Source organism: Theropithecus gelada, chromosome 10 (genome assembly GCF_003255815.1).
Source record: "Theropithecus gelada isolate Dixy chromosome 10, Tgel_1.0, whole genome shotgun sequence".
NCBI classification, from domain to species: Eukaryota; Metazoa; Chordata; class Mammalia; order Primates; family Cercopithecidae; genus Theropithecus; species Theropithecus gelada.
In genome coordinates, this window is record NC_037678.1 from 7,613,709 (window position 1) to 7,636,825 (window position 23,117).

At 45.4% G+C, this 23,117-nt stretch overlaps 1 protein-coding gene across 8 annotated transcripts in view; it reads left to right on the plus strand.

The window, feature by feature from the left end:
• PACSIN2 (protein kinase C and casein kinase substrate in neurons 2) overlaps positions 1-23,117 on the plus strand; it is a 147,638-nt gene that overhangs the window by 34,802 nt on the left and 89,719 nt on the right. For 2 of the 8 annotated variants that reach the window (XM_025398880.1, XM_025398883.1), the window contains exon 1: positions 20,796-20,878. The exons of 4 other annotated variants lie outside the window; for them this stretch is intronic. The gene's annotated coding sequence lies outside the window, so the exon portion shown is untranslated. Of the gene's footprint in view, positions 1-20,337; positions 20,511-20,795; positions 20,915-23,117 lie in introns of those variants that run through there. 2 more of the 8 variants (XM_025398876.1, XM_025398881.1) reach the window with 2 other exon arrangements.

Genomic DNA, 23,117 nt, shown 5'->3' on the forward strand with positions numbered 1-23,117 from the left:
GGACTACAGGCGCCCGCCACCTCGCCCGGCTAGTTTTTTGTATTTTTTAGTAGAGACGGGGTTTCACCGTGTTAGCCAGGATAGTCTCGATCTCCTGACCTCGTGATCCGCCCGTCTCGGCCTCCCAAAGTGCTGGGATTACAGGCTTGAGCCACCGCGCCCGGCCTTCATTTTTTTTTTAGACGGAGTTTCACTCTTTTTGCCCAGGTTGGAGTGCAATGGCGCAATCTCAGCTCACTGCAACCTCTGCCTCCCAGGTTCAAGCGATTCTCCTGCCTCAGCCTCTTGAGTAGCTGGGATTACAGGCGTGTGCCACCCTGCCTGGCTAATTTTTGTATTTTTAGTAGAGACGGGGTTTCTCCATGTTGGTCAGGCTGGTCTTGAACTCCCAACCTCAGGTGATCCACCCGCCTTGGCCTCCCAAAGTGCTGGGATTACAGGCGTGAGCTACCGCGCCCGGCTCTTTTTTCTTTTCTTAAGAAAAACTTCTAGGCTAGCGTGCAGTGGCATAATCTCGGCTCACTGCAACCTCCGCCTCCCGTGTTCAAGCGATTCTCATGTCTCAGCCTCTTGAGCAGCTGGGATTACAGACGCCTGCTACCACGCCTGGCTAATTTTTGTATTTTTAGTAGAGATAGGGTTTCACCATGTTGACCAGGCTCAAACTCCCGACCTCAGGTGATCCACCTGCCTCTGCCTCCCAAAGTGCTAGCATTACAGGCGTGAGCCACTGCACCTGGCCAGATATCTCTATATTTCCATAAATCTATAAATAAAAACACAAACAGATGAACCATCATTGGGCCTTGGGCAGTGGTATGGACACTTGAATTGTTTTCGAAGTTTCTATGTCTCAGCTAGTATCGGTGCTGGCTGTTTCTCCTAAGCAGTGGAGCATTGAAGTACCCCTGTCGTCTATGCTGTATTGCTGGGGGATTGGTCAACAGGATGCATTCCTTTCTGTCACAGTTCATTATACTGGTCAAAGTTCTGTGGTGGCCAGCTAACCTGAGCATAATCAGTTCCTTGGAAGACTTTGGGTGAGGTGGCTTCATAGACTCATAGGAAACCTGAAAAGAAGTCAGAGGAGAAACCATTGTTTTGAAGGAGTAGGGAGATTTCCCAAAGCCCAGCTGGAATGCTGTTGCTTGGAGGAGGAACCAGTTAAGGGACAGGGACCAGCCTTTTTGGAAATGCTTTGTAGAATCCCCTAGGGAAGAGGAAATACATAAATCAAGGGCCAGGATGGGAACATACTTTTGAATATGTCTCAGATCTGAGTCCACCTGAATACGCAGGCCAAAAAGCATAGCACATCATTCATAAGAACTCCAGAAATGTTGCCCGACTACCTCCCACAACTTACCATCAGTGCAGGCATGGAAACCTTCCTACTTTCTGCTCTGTGTGGGTGGGTGAATGTGAGTGAGGAGAAACACTGTCATCTTATAGTGAAGAGCCCAGCTTTGCATTCATTCAGCAGGATGAGGGTGGACTTTTGGCTCTGCCACTAACACAGTGTGGGCCCTGTGCTCTTCTTGTGTTGTGTGTAAACAAAGACTGTGATATTTTCTGTTAGATTTCTCAGCGTTATAGGCTATTGCTTTTGTTACTGTGTGCTCATGCCAAGAGAAACAGAAGACGTATAAACAGCTAGGTGCTAATCAACTCTTGACTACTTGTTGTAGGAGAGCCTTCCACAACTTTCTCCTGACCCTCACAAACATGCATGTTTTTAAAAAAGGGAGGAACCTACTGTAGGCACTATTCAGCAGCTTGCCATTTTCACTTCTCTTGAGCTTACACACTTCTGAATTTAAGCTCTTTTGATAACAAATAATTGAAAAAAGTGCATGGCAGGTTGTAGGTGCTCATTGTGGAATGAATGAATGAATGAATGAGCCGGTAAGTGAATGTTGCACTCTGGATCTCTCTCCAGGTCACTAGTTTTTAGTAGTTACGCGACACTGAATTGCTCTAGTCTTTTGGCAGACTTGTACTAGCAGTGTATGAGTACCCCTGTATTAGTTCGTTCTCATACTGCTGTAAAGAACTACCTGAGACTGGGTAATTTATGAAGAAAAGAGGTTTAATGGACTCAGTTTCACAGGCTTGGCAGGAAGCATGGTTAGAAGGCCTCAGGAAACTACAATCATGGTGGAAAGTGAAGGGGAAGCAAGCATGTCTTACCATGGCAGAGCAGGAGACAGAGAGGGGGGACGTGCCATACACTTCAGATCTCCGAGAACACACTTACTATCATGAAAATAGTAGGGGGGATATCCGCCCCCATGATCTAATCATCTCCCATCAGGCCCCTCCCCTGACACATGGGGATTACAATTTGCCATGAGATTTGGGTGAGGACACAGAGCCTGATCACATCAACACCTTTTACTGGGCATTTCCACCAGTGGTAGACGTTGTGTTGTTTTTGCTAATCTGATGACTGAAAATGGTATTCCAGTCTTAATTATTTTTAACTAAACTTTTTTTTTCACCATTCTACTGTTTCTATGAACCACTTTTATTTTAATTTGTGTTTTCCTGAGTACTGGTGAGGTTGAGCATCATTTCACATGTTTATTGATCATTTGTATTTTTTCTTCTATGAATTCCATACCCATATCCTTTCTCCGTTTTTCCGTCTACTGGATTGTTTTGAATTTTTAGGAGGTCTTTGTATATTAGAGCTATAAATTATTTGTTGTGTGCATTGCAAATGCGTCCCCAGCTATTGTTTCTATAATTTGTTTTTACATTGTTTAGGTGTGTTTTGCCATAAAATTTTAAGATTTTTATGCGAATTTCTATTTCTTTGTAAAAATGTTTCTTCTTCCATTCATGGTGTAGATAAAATTACAGATCAGTCTTATATGAATGTAATATGTATTAATGCATATATATGTTTATATATATTTGCAACATTTTAAAGTAGGTTTCTAAATCAAATAATAGTTTGAATACAGTAGTGTATTAAAAGATTACTTTTTCAGGACCAAAAACGGTTTACTCTAGCAATGCAAGGATAGCATAACATGAGGCATTGTGTCGGCTAGAGAAACTTCTGGCTCACGGATTAGAGCATGGTTTGCCCCAGCCTTGTCATTTACTAATTCTCTGACGTTAGCCAAATTAGTTAATCTCCCTGAGCTTCAGTCTCCTCATCTATAAAATTGGCAGGACGATTACAGTACTGCTGTATAGGGTTGATGGAAGGACGAAATGGGGTATCTGTGAAATGATTAGACCTGGGCTTGGTGCATAGTAAGTGCTCAGTTAATGTTATACATCACAATTCACTGTATCACATTAAAAAGAAAACCCTTGTGGTTATATTAACATATTTAAAAGACATGTAGTACAATTCTGCCGCTAATCTTAATACAAATCTAAAACAGTCATAGAATCTACATAAATATAGAAATAGGTGCCAACATCCAGCAGCAAGCCTATTAAGTGGCCATTCTGTGACACTCCAGGCATGACAGGGAGACCTGCATTTAACACTGTTGCCCCAAATCTGTGAACCCCTAGATAATCCTGTGGACTTGTCAGGCTTGTGGGGACAGGAGCCAGTCTGTCACCTGGGCTGACTAGTGTTGCCTCTGCTCTGTCTGGAGCAAGTGTGCATTAAGGCCTGTACTTCCTGGTGGCCTTTCACCAGGGTGTAGCTTCTGGCCTTGCTGTACAGGAACCAGGAATTCCTGGGATTGGGCCGGGAAGAGGATTATTAAAGTGATAAGCCTGGAGGCATTTTGAGAACTACCTGTGACATTTAGAGTGAGGAGGGTCAGCAGTGGGTGGGTTAGCCTGGCAGGTGCCAATGTTCTGTACTCCCTCTAGGCGAAGAATTAGCACAGGCATAGTTTTTTAGCCTCCTTTTCCTTTCCTACATGCAAAATAAGATGATGACTGCAAATGAGAGAGTTGCGGGGGAGGGGGGGAAGGCCTCAATGCTCTGAACCCCGTAGGGTTTCAGCTCAGATTGGACCTTCCAGACTGGCCTGGAAAGCCATGGGGGGCCAGGGTGTCTCAGCATTGGCCCGCTTTTGGCCTGGTGTTTGTTGAACATCTATCAGTGGGTCTTTTTCTTGTGTCTGTCTTACAGCCTTTCTCTCATCTACCTGTAGTTTAGAAATGTTTTCTTAGATAACTTAAAATTCGTGTAAAACAAGAGGTGATGGATATATAAGTTTTGGAGGATACTGATACATACCTGGGAGCCAACCTCCTAGCTGGAGAACTAAACCACTGTGCACCACAGGGAAGTACCTGGTGGGTGCTCCCTGCCAGGAGCAACTGGGAACTGTGCAGCTGGGAATCTCTGCTTCCAGTTATCCACCATCCAGTGCACCATGACTAGGGGTAAAGGCATTCTAGAATAGTTCATCATTCCTGCACTTTTTTTTTTTTTTTAAAAGAATATTGACAAGGCTCTGGTTAGAAAAAGGAAAAAAAAAAAGAGTACTTATACACATGTATCTGTAAATAATATATACTATTTTTGTTTATGAATTTTATAAAAAGAGACTCATAAGTAGTCTGCAGATTTCATTTTCATTCATTTTTGCTGCTGGATAATTTTTCATTGTGTGCATTATATATATATATATATATATATATATGTTTATATTTATGTATTTTATTTATTTTTGTAGAGACAGGGTCTCGCCCGAACTCCTGAGCTCAAGCAATTCTCCTGCCTCAGCTTCCCAAAGTGCTGGGATTATAGGTGTAAGCCACTGTGCCCTGCCCCCTTTCTACCTTTTAATAGATATATTTTAGTTTTATTTTTCTTATGAGTAAACCACAAGAATGGGTACTTTGTCTAGTGGATTTCTGTATCTTGTAAAATCACTAAAACTTGTGTTGAATATGATGGGAGCTTCCTCAATGCTAATAATTGAGTATTGGCATTGGGTTTAAGGGAGTCAGTAGATTAAACTGATACTGTTGGAAGAGAGGGTGATGTGAGTGTCCGAACAAGACCAAAATGCCACCCTCATTACAATACAGAGGAAGTGGTCGACTAGAGCTCATCTGCGGTGCAGGCAGGTGGGCTTGCTGACTCTCCCTGACCCACATTCTAGGCCCTGGCACAGTCTACTCAAAGGTCAGCTGGCTCTGCAGAGGAGATACACTTGCTCCAGCTGGCTGCCTTGCATCAGTCTGGGTGGAGAGTAAAGGAAAAGAGGCCTAATTCCCAATGCTTATGATCTTTTTTTTTCTTCTTCTTCTTTTTTTGAGATCTCACTCTGTTGCCCAGGCTGGAGTACAGTGGCACGATCTAAACTCACTGCAACCTCCACCTGCCAGGTTCAAGCAGTTATGGTGCCTCAGCCTTCCGAATAGCTGGGATTACAGGCACACACCACCATGCCTGGCTAATTTTTGTATTTTTAGTAGAAGCAAGGTTTCACCATGTTGGCCATGGCTGGTGCTTATGATCTTTTTTTTTTTTTTGAGATGGAGTCTTGTTCTGCCGCCCAGGCTGGAGTGCAGTGGCCGGATCTCAGCTCACTGCAAGCTCCGCCTCCTGGGTTTATGCCATTCTCCTGCCTCAACCTCTCGAGTAGCTGGGACTACAGGCGCCCGCCACTTCGCCCGGCTAGTTTTTTGTATTTTTTAGTAGAGACGGGGTTTCACCGTGTTAGCCAGGATGGTCTCGATCTCCTGACCTCGTGATCCGCCCGTCTCGGCCTCCCAAAGTGCTGGGATTACAGGCTTGAGCCACCGCGCCCGGCCTGCTTATGATTTTTTAATGGATGGTCTCTATCCAGACAAGAGGCCTGTACATGGTACCTGCCTTCTGCCCCTACTCACCAGGAAGAGCACTCTCCTCTACCATTCTCCGATGGGGAGGAGTTAGGCGTGGCTTAGACCAGGAGCATTGAGGGAATGGAAATCAGTGGCAAAGGGGAGCTGGGATCCTTCCCTACTACTTAGAAGTAGATCATATCCAATCAACAGGTGAATGCTCTGGGTATGGCACCTGCTATCTGGTGCTCATGGGAAAGGGCTATGGGGAGACGGTTCAGGTGCCAGCCCCTTGGTGGAACTGGCTTTTGTTTTTCATTGTACCTAGTCATGGTGCACCGAATGGTGGATAACTGGAAGCAAAGTTGACATAGGGATTCGGAGGGAAGGAGACATACATAGATTTCAGGACAACAGTGAGCTGCCAGGCACCAGGCCAGGTGTTTTATCTCATTTAATCCTCTTGGTAACCTGTGAGGCGGGAGATACTGATACTTTTTATTCAGTTGAGGAAACTGAGGCTTTGAGATAAATTGACTTTTGTGATTCCACAGCTCGTGGGCTGTGAGCTGGCATTTGTATTAGGCTACAAGTTGAGGCTACGCTTCTGTTCTTGATACTTGGCATCCACACCTGAGCTGTGTGTCCCCAAGGGTGAGGCTGCCATTTCTCTCATAGGCTTTTCTCTTTTCCTCTTTTAACATATGCTGTGCCCCTAGATGCTAAGCCCTGTGCTAGGTGCCAAGGAAACAAGGGCAATGAGGGATGATGGGGACAGGAGTGGGGATGGGCACAGGCCTGAGACTGGAGTCTAACAGGCCTGTTTCTGTGTCAGTTACAGGGGAGAGCAGCCAACCCACTCTGGGTTTATGGGGCAGGGGGCCATGCCTGGCACAAGTGTGGGGCTTGCCACACCTGGGTGGAGACAGACAGGCATGTTGTTTGGAGAGCTTGCCTGCGAGCTTTGCAGCTGTCAAATGTGTAAATTCCAAAGTGTATATGTCGAGTTTCTGATTGAATGAAACATTTGAAAAATGAATGGGGAAGGCATCTGAAGTCTTTTTCCCAATGTGAAGTTAAAGGAGGAAGCTTCAGTGGAGCCTTGTTGACAAAAACAGTGTGGTACGGATTCCCAGTTGCATAATTCAGAGCACTGGGGAAGTTTTGACCTGTGTTTTGCAAGACGCTCGTCAATTCCTGAGCAAGTGGAAATAATGAAGTTGCTCAGGAGGGATTGCCTTGCGGGCGAGACCTGTGACAGAGTCTGTCATTTTTAACCTTCTGTTCTGGAAATACTTTTTACAGTGTCTTCTGCCTTTTTCCTTTTTAAAGATTGTTTTAAAAACACCACTTCTGGCTTTCTTTCCTTATTTTTCAGTAATTTGTTGCAGGGCATTTTGGATAGGAATATTTCACAGACATTCTTGTTTGAGCTGACAGTCATGTCCCAGATGTGTTTGCTGCAGTATGTGGGCAGACATATGACTGCCCCGTCAAAGGTCTTACTTCCATATTGACCCCAGCCATAAATGTCATCATAAATCTGGTTCATAATGAACAATCCTTGTATGCTGTTCATAATTAGAAAATCCAGGTGTGTGCTTTTATTTCTAGAATTTTGTCCTGTCTGAAATGTAGGAAGATGCTGTTACAAAGAAGCACATTCAAAGCCATTTAAAAGCATGGTTGAACTGGGTGCAGTGGCATGCATCTGTAATCCAGGTACACAGGAGGCTGAGGCAGGAGCATGACTTCAGCCCAGGAGTTGAAGTCCAGCCTGGGCAACATAAGAAAAAAAAAAAAAAAGTAAAAACATGGCTGTCTTTTCTTAGAGTGAGGCAGTAGACTGTGTGCTTCCAGGCATGGTCTCCAGGTCAGAAAGCCCAGAGGTGGAATTCTCCTTTGGGCACTTTGGGCTCATCCTGGTGCAGAGCTACAATTTCAGGTTTCCTAGTGCACAGTTCTGATCATATCTTTTTTTTCTAGATATATAAGGAGCTATTTTTGTAAAATGGTGGTGGTTTAAAGTATTTTTATCATATGGTGGTTTGTAATGCCACCTCCTTTTTATTGTTTTTAGCTTAGCGTTAGCCTGCAGACCCTCAGAAACTGCTGAGTGGTGAGAGGCACTGCAGGGGTAGGCTGGAGCAGAGGGCTGTGGAGAGGCTGGGGGCAGGGCAGGGTGGTGCAGGGAGCCTGGGTCGCTGTCTGATTGCACAGCTGTGGGTGGCGTGGGGCGGCTGCAGGCCAGCCTCACATCTCATGGTCAGCACTGCTTGTTACCACAAGCACTCCATATCTGGTGGTGCACTGCCGTGGAGCACCTCAGGTGTGACGTCAGCTTACGTAGGACCCTGTCTTCATTTCCAGGTGCTTGCTTACTTCAAGATTTTAACAAATCATTTGATTTCTTTAGGCTTCGTCTTCCTTGGCTAAATTTTAAAAAGAAGACCACATTGTCACTGACTCCTTTTTGCAAAGGATGTAATGAATATTTGTTAAACTTTTGTATTTTCATTTCTATAATAAACTTTTTATTTTGCAAGAATTCTGTATGTGCAGAAAGTTGCAAAACTAATAGAGTTCCTGTCTACTTTTTACCTGGCTTTCTCTAATGTTAACATTTTATGTAACCGCAGCTCATTTTTTGAAATTAAGAAATTAGGCCGGGCGCGGTGGCTCAAGCCTGTAATCCCAGCACTTTGGGAGGCCGAGGCGGGTGGATCATGAGGTCAGGAGATCGAGACCATCCTGGCTAACATGGTGAAACCCTGTCTCTACTAAAAATACAAAAAAAAAACTAGCCGGGCGTGGTGGCGGGCGCCTGTAGTCCCAGCTACTCGGAGGCTGAGGCAGGAGAATGGCGTGAACCTGGGAGGCGGAGCTTGCAGTGAGCCGAGATCGCGCCACTGCACTCCAGCCTGGGTGACACAGCGCGAGACTCCGTCTCAAAAAAAAAAAAAAAAAAAAAAAAAGAAATTAACATTGATGCAGTGTTACTAAATAAACTATGAACTTTCTTTGGATTTCACCAGCATTCCCACTGATGTTTTCTTGCAGTTCTAGGATCCCACCCAGGTCCTTGATGATTTTTCCTAGTATTAGATTGGCAGATGATTTTGGGAAGAGTCCCACAGACATGAACTGCCCTTCTCATTACGTCATCTCAGGAGGCGCCTGATACTGCCATGACTCATCAGTGTGATGTTAACCTTGCGGGTTTACTGTAGTCGGTCTCGGTTTTAAATGTGGTTCAGGTGCGCTGGTTCCCCACAAGGTTGTTGATCTCTTCAGGCCAGGGCCCTGCTCTACTTGCTTTGTGCCTCTTCCCAGCCTGAGGACTTGGGCTGTGGGTGCCAGTGTCGACAGGGGCACGCCAGGCCAGGTGGAGATGCATTTGGGTTGTGTGGTTCTGTGAGCATTCTACAGTTTTCACATCACAGGTGAAACAGGATTGGCCATGTGTTGATAATTGTTGACATGGGGGATCATTCTATTTTCGTTTCTTTTTTTTTTTAAGGGCCAGCATCTCACCCTGTCATGCAGGCTAGAGTGCAGTGGTGGGATCCTGATCCATGGCAGCCTCACCCTCCTGAGTAGCTGGGACCACATCTATGCACTCTCTTGCCCAGCTAATTTTATTTTATTTTTTTTTCTTTTTTTTTTGAGACGGAGTCTCGCTCTGTCGCCAAGGCTGGAGTGCAGTGGCCGGATCTCGGCTCACTGCAAGCTCCGCCTCCTGGGTTCCGGCCATTCTCCTGCCTCAGCCTCCCGAGTAGCTGGGACTACAGGCGCCCGCCACCTCGCCCGGCTAGTTTTTTGTATTTTTTAGTAGAGACGGGGTTTCACCGTGTTAGCCAGGATGGTCTCGATCTCCTGACCTCGTGATCCGCCCGTCTCGGCCTCCCAAAGTGCTGGGATTACAGGCTTGAGCCACCGCGCCCGGCCTGCCCAGCTAATTTTTAAAACATTTTCAGAGGGATGGGTTCTCTCCATGTTGCCCAGGCTGGTCTCAAACACATGGACTCAAGCGATCCTCATGCCTCGGCTTCTCAAAGTGCTGGGATTAAAGGCATGAGCCACTGTGCCTGACCTAGTTTCTACTTTCTACATGTTTGACGTTTTCCATTAAAAATGAAAAAGAGAAAACTATTTCCAATCTACAGCGATAATCAATCCCATATTGCTTGGATGATGCAGGTGTTACAATGGTAATCATTGCCAGAAGTTATTGAGGTGGGAGGATTACTCATCTTAAATGTATTTGGTTCTTCCCCAAGGCCTCCATAAGAAGAAAAACTTGAGGCCGGGCACGGTGGCTCAAGCCTGTAATCCCAGCACTTTGGGAGGCCAAGACAGGCGGATCACGAGGTCGGGAGATCGAGACCATCCTGGCTAACACGGTGAAACCCTGTCTCTACTAAAAAATACAAAAAACTAGCCGGGCGTGGTGGCGGGCGCCTGTAGTCCCAGCTACTCGGGAGGCTGAGGCAGGAGAATAGTGGAAACCCGTGAGGCGGAGCTTGCAGTGAGCTGAGATCCGGCCACTGCACTCCAACCTGGGCGACAGAGCGAGACTCCATCTCAAAAAAAAAAAAAAAAAAAGAAGAAGAGAAACTTGAATCCAAACCAGTGTTAAGTGGTACTGCTAATAACAGTGTAATAATAATGCTCCTTAACATCTTTCAGGGAGAAAAATCATTGGTGTGCCATCAGAAAAGAATTCCAATTGAAATGAAGTTACAGATTAGTTGGAATACATTTATAGAATACAAAGACAGAAAGTCTGCCATGTAAGGTCACGATCATTTGTTGAAAAGAAATTTGTAAAATGAGATACACTTTTAAGTTTATGGTTGGTATTCTATTTATAATTATCTCCATATTTCAAACTGAGAATGGAAGCTTTTAGAAGTTAGTGACCATGTCTTTTAAGTTGTATTTAGGTAACACTTGCCAACGCCTAGAGGCTTTAAGATGTATACTTACTACATGGCTGTATTAGTCAGAGCCAATAGGGTGGATGGACGGATGTAGATAGATAAGAAGCAATTTGTTAGGGGAATTGGCTCACATGGTTGTGGAGTCTGAGAAATTCTATGACAGGCTGCCTGCAAGCTGGAGACCCTGGGATGCCGGTAGTGTGGCTCAGTCCTCTTTTGAGGGCCCCAGAACCAGAGAAGCCAATCATGTAGCTCTCAGTCCAGTGCTGAAGGCCTAAGAACTCAGGGGCCGCTGGTGTAAGTCCTGGGGTCCAAAGGCTGGCAAACTTGGGGTTCTGTGGTCCAAGGAAGGAGATGAGTGCATCCCAGGTCCAGGACATTGATAGACACATTTGCCCTTTTCGTTTTTTTTTCTCTTCAGGCCCCCGGCAGATTGGATGGTGCCTGCCCTTATTGATGGTGGCTCTTCCCCACCTCATCCACTCTACACCCATGTGCCAGTCTCTTCTGGAAACAGCTTCATGGACACACACCAAAATCAGACTTTACTAGGTTTCTAGATTTTCCTAGGTATTCCAGTCGAGTTGACACCTAAAACTCTAAAACTAACGATGACACACTCCAAGTATTGAAAATCTTGAATAAGGGTTCAAATGCTACCTATTTCTTTTCCCATCTTAACCATTTTCTTTTTCCCCAGCACTGATCCAAAATATAGAAGGAGAAGGGAGAAGATAATGGTAGCGCTCTGGAATGCTTGGCACCACGATTTCATTTTCTTACGTATTTATACCCCTCCTGGTTTCTCTAAGGATTTGAGTTGGTTATTAGGGACTATGAAAAAAAAGGTGGCAGACTTGAACTCTTCCTTTGCCTTCCCCAAAGCAACAACAGTGAAACATGTTTAGTTCTGGGAAGAGCTGCTGCAATCACCCATAGCTCTCTTGCAGTGTCACGCTGTTTGTGGAGGTCCAGGACACACTCTGCCGTCAGAGGGAGCCAGGGTTGCAGCTTCCCACGCCGCCATTGCTGTGCAACTGTGAGCAAGCCACTTCCCGAAACCTGTAGTTTTCTCATCTGAAAACTGGCGCAGTACTCCCACCTTGCAAGGCTATCATGAGTATATCGTTGTATATAAAGATCTGGGAAGTGTGTATCAAATGTCATAAAATATGCACTCAGTAAAGTACCTAATTTGATCATCTATTTGCAGGGTTTCTTTCTTCCTTTCTTCCTTTCTTTCTTTTTCTTTCTTTTCTTTCTTTCTTTCTTTTTTTTTTTTTTGATGGAGTCTTGCTCTGTTACCCAGGCTGGAGTGCATTGGCGCAATCTCGGCTCACTGCAAGCTCCGCCTCCCAGGTTCACGCCATTCTCCTGCCTCAGCTTCCCAAGTAGCTGGGACTACAGGTGCCCACCACCGCCCCTGGCTAATTTTATGTATTTTTAGTATAGACGGGGTTTCACCGTGTTAGCCAGGATGGTCTCGATCTCCTGACCTCTTGATCCGCCCGCCTTGGCCTCCCAAAGTGCTGGGATTTCAGGTGTGAGCCACCGCGCCCGGCCCATTTGCAGGGTTTCTAAATACCAACTCACAGTGCCAGTTTCACTATCATGCTAGATGGTGACACACCAACAGTATAATTATTCTGTTACAAAGTTAAAGAGCTCTAGTTTAAGGCTTTTTATTGATTCTGGGGTTGTATTACCTGTCTTTTGGTGTTAAAATGTCTTTGAAATGAAATAATGGAAGTGATAGGTCTTTTTCTTTTTTAAGTGTCCTTAGGGGGCAAAATTAAGTTGGCAGCCTTATGTTGGCTGCCTTTCCTGCCCTCAGGAAAAAGCCCTGATCAGTAACATTGGAATCTTCTATCTGGTCCCTACTCTCCTTTGAGGGAGGGAGAAGCCCCAGCCAAAGAGGGGAGGCCACAGCCAGAGGTGCAGCGGGACACTGCCCTTGTTTACGTGATTCAGCTCAGAGTCCAGCCTTCTTGGGCATCTTCCCACGTCTCTTCCTGGCCCCCTGCCCCAGCCCCACCTTCAGCACTCCCTACCTAAGCTGTCATGTAGCACCTGTCACCCTGCATAGTCCTCTGGGTGCTCGTCCATCTACCCTACCAGACTCGAAGCTGCTTATGGACAAGTTAGTTTAAGTTAATTATTTAGTTTGTAACTTCCAGAGCCTGGTGTAGGGACAGTGCTGAAAAATGTTTGTCAGATGGCTGAATTAAAATATAAATAGATGAGGGGGAAAAAATCACACTGATAAAACATTAACATAACAGGCCCCTAACTTTATTCCTGAAAATACCCACAAACTCACCAGGAACCTTGCTCACATTCCTTTTGAATTTCAGATCTTTCTTGGATCATCTTCCATTTTTAATGTGTTGCCCAAAGGAGGCTCGAGCTGTTCCCAGGACCACGGGGCTGTGTGACATCTTAACTGAGATGTGCTAGAAATGTCGATGTTGCTCCTCCTGTGGCATTTGGGGATTTTATAAAATGAGTAAGAAAAAAATTAGCATGGTCCCTCTATCACATTGGTGCTTTAAAGTTTTTCCTCAATTGGACTGTCTCCATTAATTAGTCTTGCTTCACTTTATTTTAGTTTTTTTTTTTTTTGAGACGGAGTCTTGCTCTGCCGCCCAGGCTGGAGTGCAGTGGCCAGATCTCAGCTCACTGCAAGCTCCACCTCCCGGGTTCATGCCATTCTCCTGCCTCAGCTTCCCGAGTAGCTGGGACTACAGGCGCCCGCCACCTCGCCCGGCTAGTTTTCTGTATTTTTTAGTAGAGACGGGGTTTCACCGTGTCAGCCAGGATGGTCTCGATCTCCTGACCTCGTGATCCGCCCGTCTCGGCCTCCCAAAGTGCTGGGATTACAGGCTTGAGCCACCGCGCCCGGCCTCTTGCTTCACTTTAAAAAAAAAATCTTTGGACGAGTGCCAGAGAGGCAAAGACGCTTATGTAAAGGGTTTTAACATTTTTTTCCTTTGCCAAAGATAGAACTGATACTTAGCTTTGCTTTGTCCCGGCACCTTCTTCTTTGATAGAGAATGTTAGACATTTGGCTTGGTTTATTCCTTTTTATGTACACTTGTGAGATGAGTAAAGGCAAGATGGCTCTTTTTTTTTTTTTTTTTGAGACGGAGTCTCGCTCTGTCGCCAGGCTGGAGTGCAGGGGCACGATCTCACTGCAACCTCCTCCTCCTGGGTTCAAGCAGTTCTCCTGCCTCAGCCTCCCAAGTAGGTGGGACTACAGGTGCACACCACCACACCCAGCTAATTTTTGTATTTTTCATAGAGACGGGGTTTCACCATGTTGGCCAGGATGGTCTTGATCTCTTGATCTCATGATCCTCCTGCCTCAGCCTCCCAAAGTGCTGGGATTACGGGAGTGAGCCACCGTGCCCAGCCCAAGATGGCTCAATCTACATCTTGGTTCATGAAACATACGAAAGGCTAACAAGTAGGATTTGACAATAGCTACTATCCCATTCTCAGCCAAAAGAAAAATATGAAAAAGATTGACCTATCACATTTTCACCTAATCTATTTATGATTATAGTAGGTTTTCTAGAATTTAAGATTTACTTATCATTTGAAGACAAAAACTAATGCCTTAAAGTATCGTATTAAATTTGGCTGGTTTACTGTCTCGCAGCCATTGAAACGTGTCGCTGATACCTGCCACTTCCAGGTCACTGAACTGTCATTGTCATGCCTTTCACTGTGGTGCTAGTGGGAAGAACCCAAGCTAGTCTGGTTAGAAAGTGGACCATTTGGATCCTCTACCAAAGTCGTTGGTAGAGGATCAGTTATTCTTTTTTTTTTTTTTTTTTTTTTTTGAGACGGAGTCTGGCTCTGTCGCCCAGGCTGGAGTGCAGTGGCCGGATCTCAGCTCACTGCAAGCTCCGCTTCCCGGGTTTACGCCATTCTCCTGCCTCAGCCTCCCGAGTAGCTGGGACTACAGGCGCCCGCCACCTCGCCCGGCTAGTTTTTTTGTATTTTTTAGTAGAGACGGGGTTTCACCGTGTTAGCCAAGATGGTCTCGATCTCCTGACCTCGTGATCCGCCCGTCTCGGCCTCCCAAAGTGCTGGGATTACAGGCTTGAGCCACCGCGCCCGGCCAGTTATTCTAAGACTTGAGGTCCAAGAAATACACTTGGGCTAAAATGACCCAGAACTTACTTTAATCTTTTGAATCCGAAGCACTTTGTGGTCCTTGGTTAATGTCAGTGACTGTTGTATTGCAGATGCAGATGCAGGGTAGGAAGGAAGTTCTGTTACTAGACTTCTGCTGGGGGCTTTTCTTCCTTTTCTCCTGTTTTTCTTCTCACCTTCTTTTCCCCTCCTTCTCCCCGCTTCTTCCTCTTTATTGAGGTATTAGTTTACAAACAATTGAATGCATCCTTTTAGGAGCGTTGACAAGTGGAAACACCTGTGTGACTCAGTCAAGACAGAGTATTTCCATTGCTCCAAAAGTTCCTTGTGTCCCTTTGACGTCAGTCCCCCACCCTGCCCCCTGGCCCTGGCAAACATTGATCTGTCACTATAGGTTGTTTTTGTTTGGTTTCAAATTTCATCCACATAGACACACGCAGTGTGTGCTGTTTTGCATCTGGCTGCTTTGCTCACCATGATGTTTTTGTGATTCATCCATGTTACATCTGTCAGCTCATTCCTTTTTATTGCTGAGTGGTTTTTAGCTGTGTGCCGATGCCACACACAGTTGGGTTTTGATGTCCTGTATAGAGATGTGTGACAGAAACCTAGGTGCTACAGGAGTGCGTGCATTCTCTCCCCAACTTTCAGCAGCATGTGAGGAAGGCAGAGAGAACTAGCAAATAAACAAACCAGATTTGGGGGAATCTTCTTTTTATCCAAGCCTTGCTATTCCTTGACTAGTTTGGCTTCTCAGAACAACACTATTCTGGTTACCCCTGGCTTGGGCCAGTCTGTAGGATCTCGGTGTTTGCCTTTCTGGAGATGGGGAGTTACAAATTCCTAATGGAAAAGGCTTTGGTCAGAGCAGCTCCTTTTGGTCTTTTGTCTAACTTCATTGTCCCTGCTGCCGATGGATCACCTGGCTCTGTGTTTGAGGCATGGTAAGTTCAGGGACCCAGGTACATAGGAACTGTAGAGCCTGCCCCGTGCCAGGCTGCCAGGTACCCCACTTCCTATGCTAGCCACCTGCCACTGAGGTCTCCTGCCTTGCCCTCGCCCTGTCCTGGCTCAGCTGTTAGTTTTAGCCTGCTAGGGAAAGACTGAGGCGAGTGCAGAATTGCAATCTGCGGTATTCTATTAACAACCCAATTACTGTGTGCCCATAATCACTTTAAGAATCACCGTTTTTTTTTTATTTATTGGGACAGAGTCTCACTTTGTCGCCCAGCCTGGAGTGTAATGGCACGATCTTGGCTCACTGCAACCTCCACCTCCTGGGTTCAAGCAATTCTCCTGCCTCAGCCTCTCGAGTAGTTGAGATTACAGGCGTGCACCACCATGCCCAGCTAATGTTTGTATTTTTAGTAGAGACAGGGTTTCACTATGTGGCCAGGCTGGTCTCCAACTCCTGACCTCAAGTGATCTGCTCACCTTGGCCCCACGAAGTGCTGGGATTACAGGCGTGAGCCACCTCGCCCAGCCAAGAATCACCGTGTAAAACACAATGACTGGGCTGGGGAAAGGGCTGGGAATAGAGGGATGATAGCTAAAGGGTACAGGGTTTCTCTTTGAGGTAATGAAAATGTCCTGGCCTTGACGGTAGTGATGGTTGCACGCACCTGTGAATATACTAAATCACACTGAATTGTGCCCTTTAATTGGGTGACCTGTGTGACATGTGAATTATATCTAAATAAAGTGGTTTTTTTTTTTTAAGGCAATATAGAGCAATGACAGACCAGTAGAGGAGTGGTGAAAACAAAATATGACATTGTAGAAATTTTATTGTTTCCAAATGACATGACCTTCTGCCAGATATCCTGATTTTCATAGCAGGTCCCGTTCCATGGGAGGCACAGGTGTGGTAGAGAGAGGAGGGGCTTTGTATCAAGTGGGCCTGAGTGTGAATCCCATTCTGCGCTTATTAGCTGGGTGACCTTGGGCAGATTGCTTATGCTCTGCGGTGGTTTCCCTCCCTGTAAAACAGGGTTAGGAGTACCTATCTTACAGTGTTTCAGAAGAGCGTGGTCAACGTGGTAAAAGCAGTCATTTTTACCATGCGACAATCATATAACAAAAGGCCTCAGATAGAAGCAGCAGCCTTGCTGGGTCCTGTCCTGTCTTTGAGTCCTGCTAGGCCGATGAATCGGTCTGCTGGAGCTGCAGTGGGCGCTGGGTGAAAGAATCTCCCTGGGAAGTGCTGCCCTGCGTGGTGTTGGCTGCCTCTGCAGGGGGCCAGAGCTGATGGATGGCACTGCTGGTCTTTAACTTGGTGGACTCTCTCTTTCTGAATTTTCTTCCGCCTTAATCCACACGGTTTGAGTAGGCTGGTTGCACACTCTTGGAGAACCAGCACGAGATGTCCCTCATTTTATTTATTTGCACTTCTACTCAGCCTGTACATTGTGGGCCCGGGCAGGGACCTTGGCTGCTTTGACTGTGGGACCCTAAGCACTGTGCCTGGCATTAATGTTTGTTGAATGAATGTCCAATGGTTTCCAGTCTTTGATGACAGAAGCCAAATCAGAACTGGAATTCCAGCTTAGGCTCTGCATGCCAGAGGCCAGCAGGTGAGCTTCCCTGAGCGGAGTTTCTGTCCCAGCATCACCTAGAGGGTGGTCGGGCAGCTGTACCACTGCCCCGGACAGGAGAGCTGCCTGAGTCAGTCTTGTCTTCTGCCATAGTCCATTTTTCCTGCCTGGAGTCCACTTGTGAGGTGTGGCTGACTTGGGCAGGGAGAGGGTGTCTTTAACCACACTGGAGATCTGGTTTAATGACTTTCTAGTCCCACTACTATTCAGTTCAAAGTCAGTTTTCCTTTTCTTTGCCACCCCCCTCACCTCCCCCCCCCCCCCCCCCCCCCCCATTGCTCTGCTAACTGGGTACTTGGGGCAGGACTCATAATGCCTCCACCCACCTCAGGCATCCAGGCTGCACTTTGCCTGAGGGCATGTGAGGGTAGCCCTGTGGCCTGGACTGTGAATGGCTGCTGCTGGTGCTGGGCTGGCCTTCCCTTGCCCTGTGCTGGATGTGGCCCTCAACCCCTACCCCAGACCTCACCCTCCATCCCCCAACCCCAGTTCTGCCTTGGGCCCTCTTCTCCTTTTCCAAGTTTGGCTTTTTATTAAGCAGAAACTGTATCCAAGACCCAGTTCTGATCCTTGAGGGAAGTCAAGATGGAGGGGCAGTGTTGTGTAGCTGGGACTCTGGAGGCTGGCTGCCTGGGCTCACAGGCTGGCTCTCCTTGCACCAGCTGTGGGACACTTAGCAAATTGCATAAACCTTTCATCTGGGAAATGGAGATAACAATGCTTACCCCCAGAGAGCTATTTTCATGATTAGCCAGAAATAAAATGCTGTGTAAATGTTTGTTGAGCAGCCTGTGTTTGTTGGATTTAAAAAAGGAGAGTGAGTCTCTTAAACAAAAAGCCCTCCCATAACCAGCAGCCCTAAGTGGGGGTCTGTGACCAAAAAAAAAAAGTTGTCTGATACCCTGGCTTGGGGGAGGGGACAGGTAGACAATTTTTGTATTTTTTTGTAGAGACGGGGTTTCACCGTGTTGGCCAGGCTGGTCTCAAACTCGCTCCCCCAGAACTCAGGTGCTGCTTCTGTCTTAGTGGAGTGGGCGCTTGCCAGCTGTGGTGGGCGTGGCACTCTGGTGTTCATCTTCTGTGATGGTGCAGTGGATTTAACTAAACCGACTACAGGATATAGTGAAGTATGTGTTCTCTGCTTTTTTGGTGAAGGGCTGTGTGGGGAGGGTGGTAAATAATTTCTCAAGTAGTGTAAATTATTATCATATGTCAAGTAATAGGGTCTCGTGTTATGTGGTCTTTGCTTTTATTGGTACTTTTCCATTAAGGAATTTCTTTTTTTTTTTCTTTTTTGAGACAAGATCTCGCTCTGTCACCCAGGCTAGAGTGCAGTGGTGTGATCTCAGCTCACTGCAACCTCTGCCCGCTGGGGTCAAGCGACTCTCGTGCCTCAGCCTTCTGAGTAGCTGGGATTACAGGCATGCACCACCACACCTGGCCAATTTTTGTATTTTTTTAGTAAAGACGAGGTTTCACCATATTGGCCAGGCTGGTCTCAAACTCCTGGCTTCAAGCAATCCATTCGCTTCAGCCTCCCAAAGTGCTGGGACTACAAGTGTGAGCCACTGGCCCAGCCTAAGGAATTTTTAAACACAAGATTTTCAAAAGAGATTTTTAACCTACTTCGTTTTGTGTTATGAGGTAAGACTAGATGGCTGTTTTTAACTGAACATTTTTGTTTGTTGTTTTTGTTTTTGTTTTTGAGACGGAGTCTTGCTCTGTTGCCCAGGCAGTGGTACAATCTCTGCTCTGCAAGCTCTGCCTCCCGGGTTCATGTCATTCTCCTGCCTCAGCCTCCCGAGTAGCTGGGACTACAGGTGCCACCACCATGCCTGGCATATATTTTTTTTGTTATTTTGTATTTTTAGTAGAGGCGGGGTTTCACCGTGTTAGCCAGGATGGTCTTGATCTCCTGGCCTTGTGATCCACCCACCTCAGCCTCCCAAAGTGCTGGGATTACAGGCTTGAGCCACCACGCCCGGCCAACTGAACATTTTTGAATGAATGTGAGTAGCAAGAACACTGGTAAATAGTGTATATCCACTGAGCAGTTTCCCCTTGCAGTATGTTCTTTTGCCAATTATGTATTTTCCCATCCCTACATACACCCCCTTGGGCCATGTTGAAAGGAAGAAACCACCCTGAACTGGGCCTGCCCTGGCCATTACCACTTAAATCCTGGCTTGCCAAGGGGAATGGGGGAGTGGGCATGTGTATCTTCTAGGAGGGCACCTAGGGGAAATTGATCCCTTGAAATATTTGTTTCCTGTCTGTTTTTGCAGGTTAGTTTCCATATCTACTCTTTCCTGTAGTGTCTGTATTTTTTGATATGGTGTGAGATTCAAAAAGTTTCATTGAATAATATATATACCTAAAGTGCACAGATCTCAGGTGTGCATATCAGTGAATTTTCACAAGTGCAGCACACCCATAGCCAGTTTAAGAGCCACAGCACAGCTCCAAAACCCTCCTGGTGCCCCTTCCCGACTGCCTCCTCTCTCTCTTCCCTGTCCTGGCTTCAAAGGGTGTAGATTAGTTACGCCTCTTCTTGTGCTGGATCCAAAGGGAATCATACAGTATGTATTCTTGTAGGCACAAGCATTTTAAAATCTTTCTCTCCTCACCTGAAGTTTTATTGTTTTTTTCTTCACTTTAAATTCTTTGTAAAAATTGAAGAAGCGAGATGTTTTTGTTTTTATTTCTGTGTAATCACACTTGCGTATTTGAGTGTCCTAGTTCTTAGGAGTCAGTCGTGCTGCTGAGAGACGATGGGGTCCCCTGCCTGTCTCCAGGGGACTCCGAGTCCCCAGTCCCGTCTCCTGCATGAGGCTTCCTGTTCATCTGCTGACAGGCATTGCCTTGTTGTCTGTAGTCACAGAAGGAAGTTGAATTCCACATGTTGGGACAATGTAAGATTATCCTGTGCAAGCAAGTCCCTGTCCCACTGACTGCTGTGACGCCCCTCAGATGCAGAGCATGCCGTCTTTTTTCTCTTGTAAGCAGGAGGATCTCAAGTACAAGAAGATAATAGAAGACGCTCATGTATGGTGTAAGTTAGTTTGTATATAAGTTGATTTTTTGTGTGTGGGGGAGGGGGTAGTATGAATTTTGTTCTCAGACCTCTTCTCCCTGATTTTCCATGGAAATACTGAAATTTCTCTTTGGCCACTTTCTGAAAAGAAGGCTCCTGCCTTCTGTGATGGCCACAGCAGGCAGGAGCGTGCAGTCTGGGAACCTGGAACTGTACAGCGAATGCAGCAGTGTAGGGGAATGACCTTATCTCGGCAGCCAACAGGAAATGATGAAATGTGCTGGGAGAATTCAGCTGAGAGACAGAGGTCAGACATGCCGGCAGGGTTGGAAACAAGCAGGTACGGAAGCTGAGCTGCAGAGTTAGCTGGCATCTGACAGAAAAACGTGAGTGTGCCGTGGAAGGCTTGCATTTCCTTTAAGGTAGACCTCTTTGAAAGTAGAATTTTCATGGAATTGTTTTCTTTCTCACTGAGTGACTGATTTAACAGAACTCCCACCTTCTGTGCAAGCGCACCTAGTTTTAGAGCTCCTTGATGGAAATGTTCAATTAGTTCATTATTAACTGAGCAATGCAGAATGCTTTATCCAGGGTGCTTGGAGAAAACGTCAGAATGTTTGATTTTCTTGGAGAATAGATTTCGGCTTAAACAAATGAAGGATTGTGTTTTATAATTTTTGACTCTGGTTTTAGAGCATACGTGCATGTTTCCTTTCAAAATAGATGCAGTAACTTTGCACCTTTGCTTTGGCATGTTTTAGAGTAGCTGACATACTTTAGCTGTATTTTTTTTCTTACCGAAATGAGTTACTTGAGTTAGCTGTTAATAGAGGGCTTTTCCCCCTACTTTAAGGCGTTAATGTTTATTACATGCGGCCATTTTCTTTCTTTACAACCAGATCTAATCTACAAACACATAAGTGGGACTTGAGAGAGAAAAAACAAATTATCTTTTCCAGGAGATGTAATTGCTGTTTCATGACTAGTCTCCTGCAGAGTCTCTGAATCACCTGCCACTGCTCCAGGCCCCCTCCCGGCCTCTCCCCATCCCCCCCTCAGTTCTTCTCATTCCTCATCCCAGCTGGACCCTGTGCCCTCATCCCCCTCTGAGGGTTGTCACTAGACACTGTTTATATTTTTGTCGGGTAACAAAATGTTAAAAGTTTTATTGTTTTAATAACTGAGCAGCCTTATATACATATTTAATTGTTTCTTAGAAGTCATATTCTGGAATTTTAAAAAAACAGTGGCTCCCCTTTATTGCTGTGGTGCTGTAATTCTAATTAGATTTTAAAAATTCTGAGACTTAAGTGATCCATCATCAGTGAATTATACTTACTGGATTACTGATTGCTGTTAAAAAGGCAGCGTCCTATCTCCGTTTTCCAGAAAATATTGTGCTGGTGCAGCCCGTGCCTCACAGAGAAGCACGCTTTCTTGTTAGGATGTTACCTACTGTGAAGCGTGTGTTTCGAATACTTTTAAGATTGCATAGGAAAGGTTTCTAGAAACCCCCAAGATATATAGTATGTCTGTTCGACCTTAATCGGGCCCATCAGTTTTGTCTTTGCTCTTGTAGCTCTGAATATCTCTATCTTCACATCCCTTCCTTCTTGTCAATAAAACATCCTACTGAATTCTAGATGAACTTTAAATGCTGTATTTATGAAAACAGCAAAGAGGTTTCATACCTTCAAACCAAAACATGTTTTACAGGTATGAGATTTATGCCAATAAGTAAAAATACACCTTCCTTTTTTCTTTTTAAACAGTGTTAGTCCTTTGAGACCCGTTTGCCCACCCACACGATTCTGTTATTCATTTGGTGGCATAATACAGAAGGTGGGAATGCAATATTTAGAGCTGTAATGGCTCTTGGAGTTAATATTCCAGGCTCTGCACTTTACCAAAGGAATTGAGTTCCAGAGGTGACGACTTGTCCAAGGTCACTTGTCTTGTCGGTAGCCGAGTGAGTCTGAAACCCTGGTCTCATGACCACGGTCATTACTCTTTCCATTACAGTAATCTGCTTTCTTCACATTATTATCTTAAGATTAATATCACTTAGCTAAGAGTGTTTTTTTTTTCTTCTGATGAGTACATTTATATTTGTTTCACTTTCAGACACTCAGCTTTTATTCAATAACTTTTTCTCTGTAAGTACTATTTGGCACAGATGTATAATGAATTACCTCAAGTACAAAGAGCACTGACATTTCTGCCTCTGATACTTCTTCTTAAAAATCAACAATTCTCTATATTATAAAGTTCTGCTTGCCTCTCTCCTAGCTCAGGGGAGAGACAGTCCATTGTTACTGATAGAAGCGGGCCTTACGGTGGGATTGCTTGTCAGGTGAGAATGCCAAACTTAATACAATCACAACTAATAAAAGAAACAGACAAGCACTCAATTCTTCTTTGAAAGAGGATTCTTCAGGATGTGAAAGGGAAACCCCGAACATTTAGCATTTCTGCCTTTCAGCCCCTATAAGGGAATACTGACAGCTCTGTCTTGAGCTGAACTGAACAGGTTTTGAAATATGAAAGACTTTAAAATAATACAACATAATATAAATAAAGGAGAAGATGGTTTAATTTATAAAAATGGAATTTACTCACAACTTT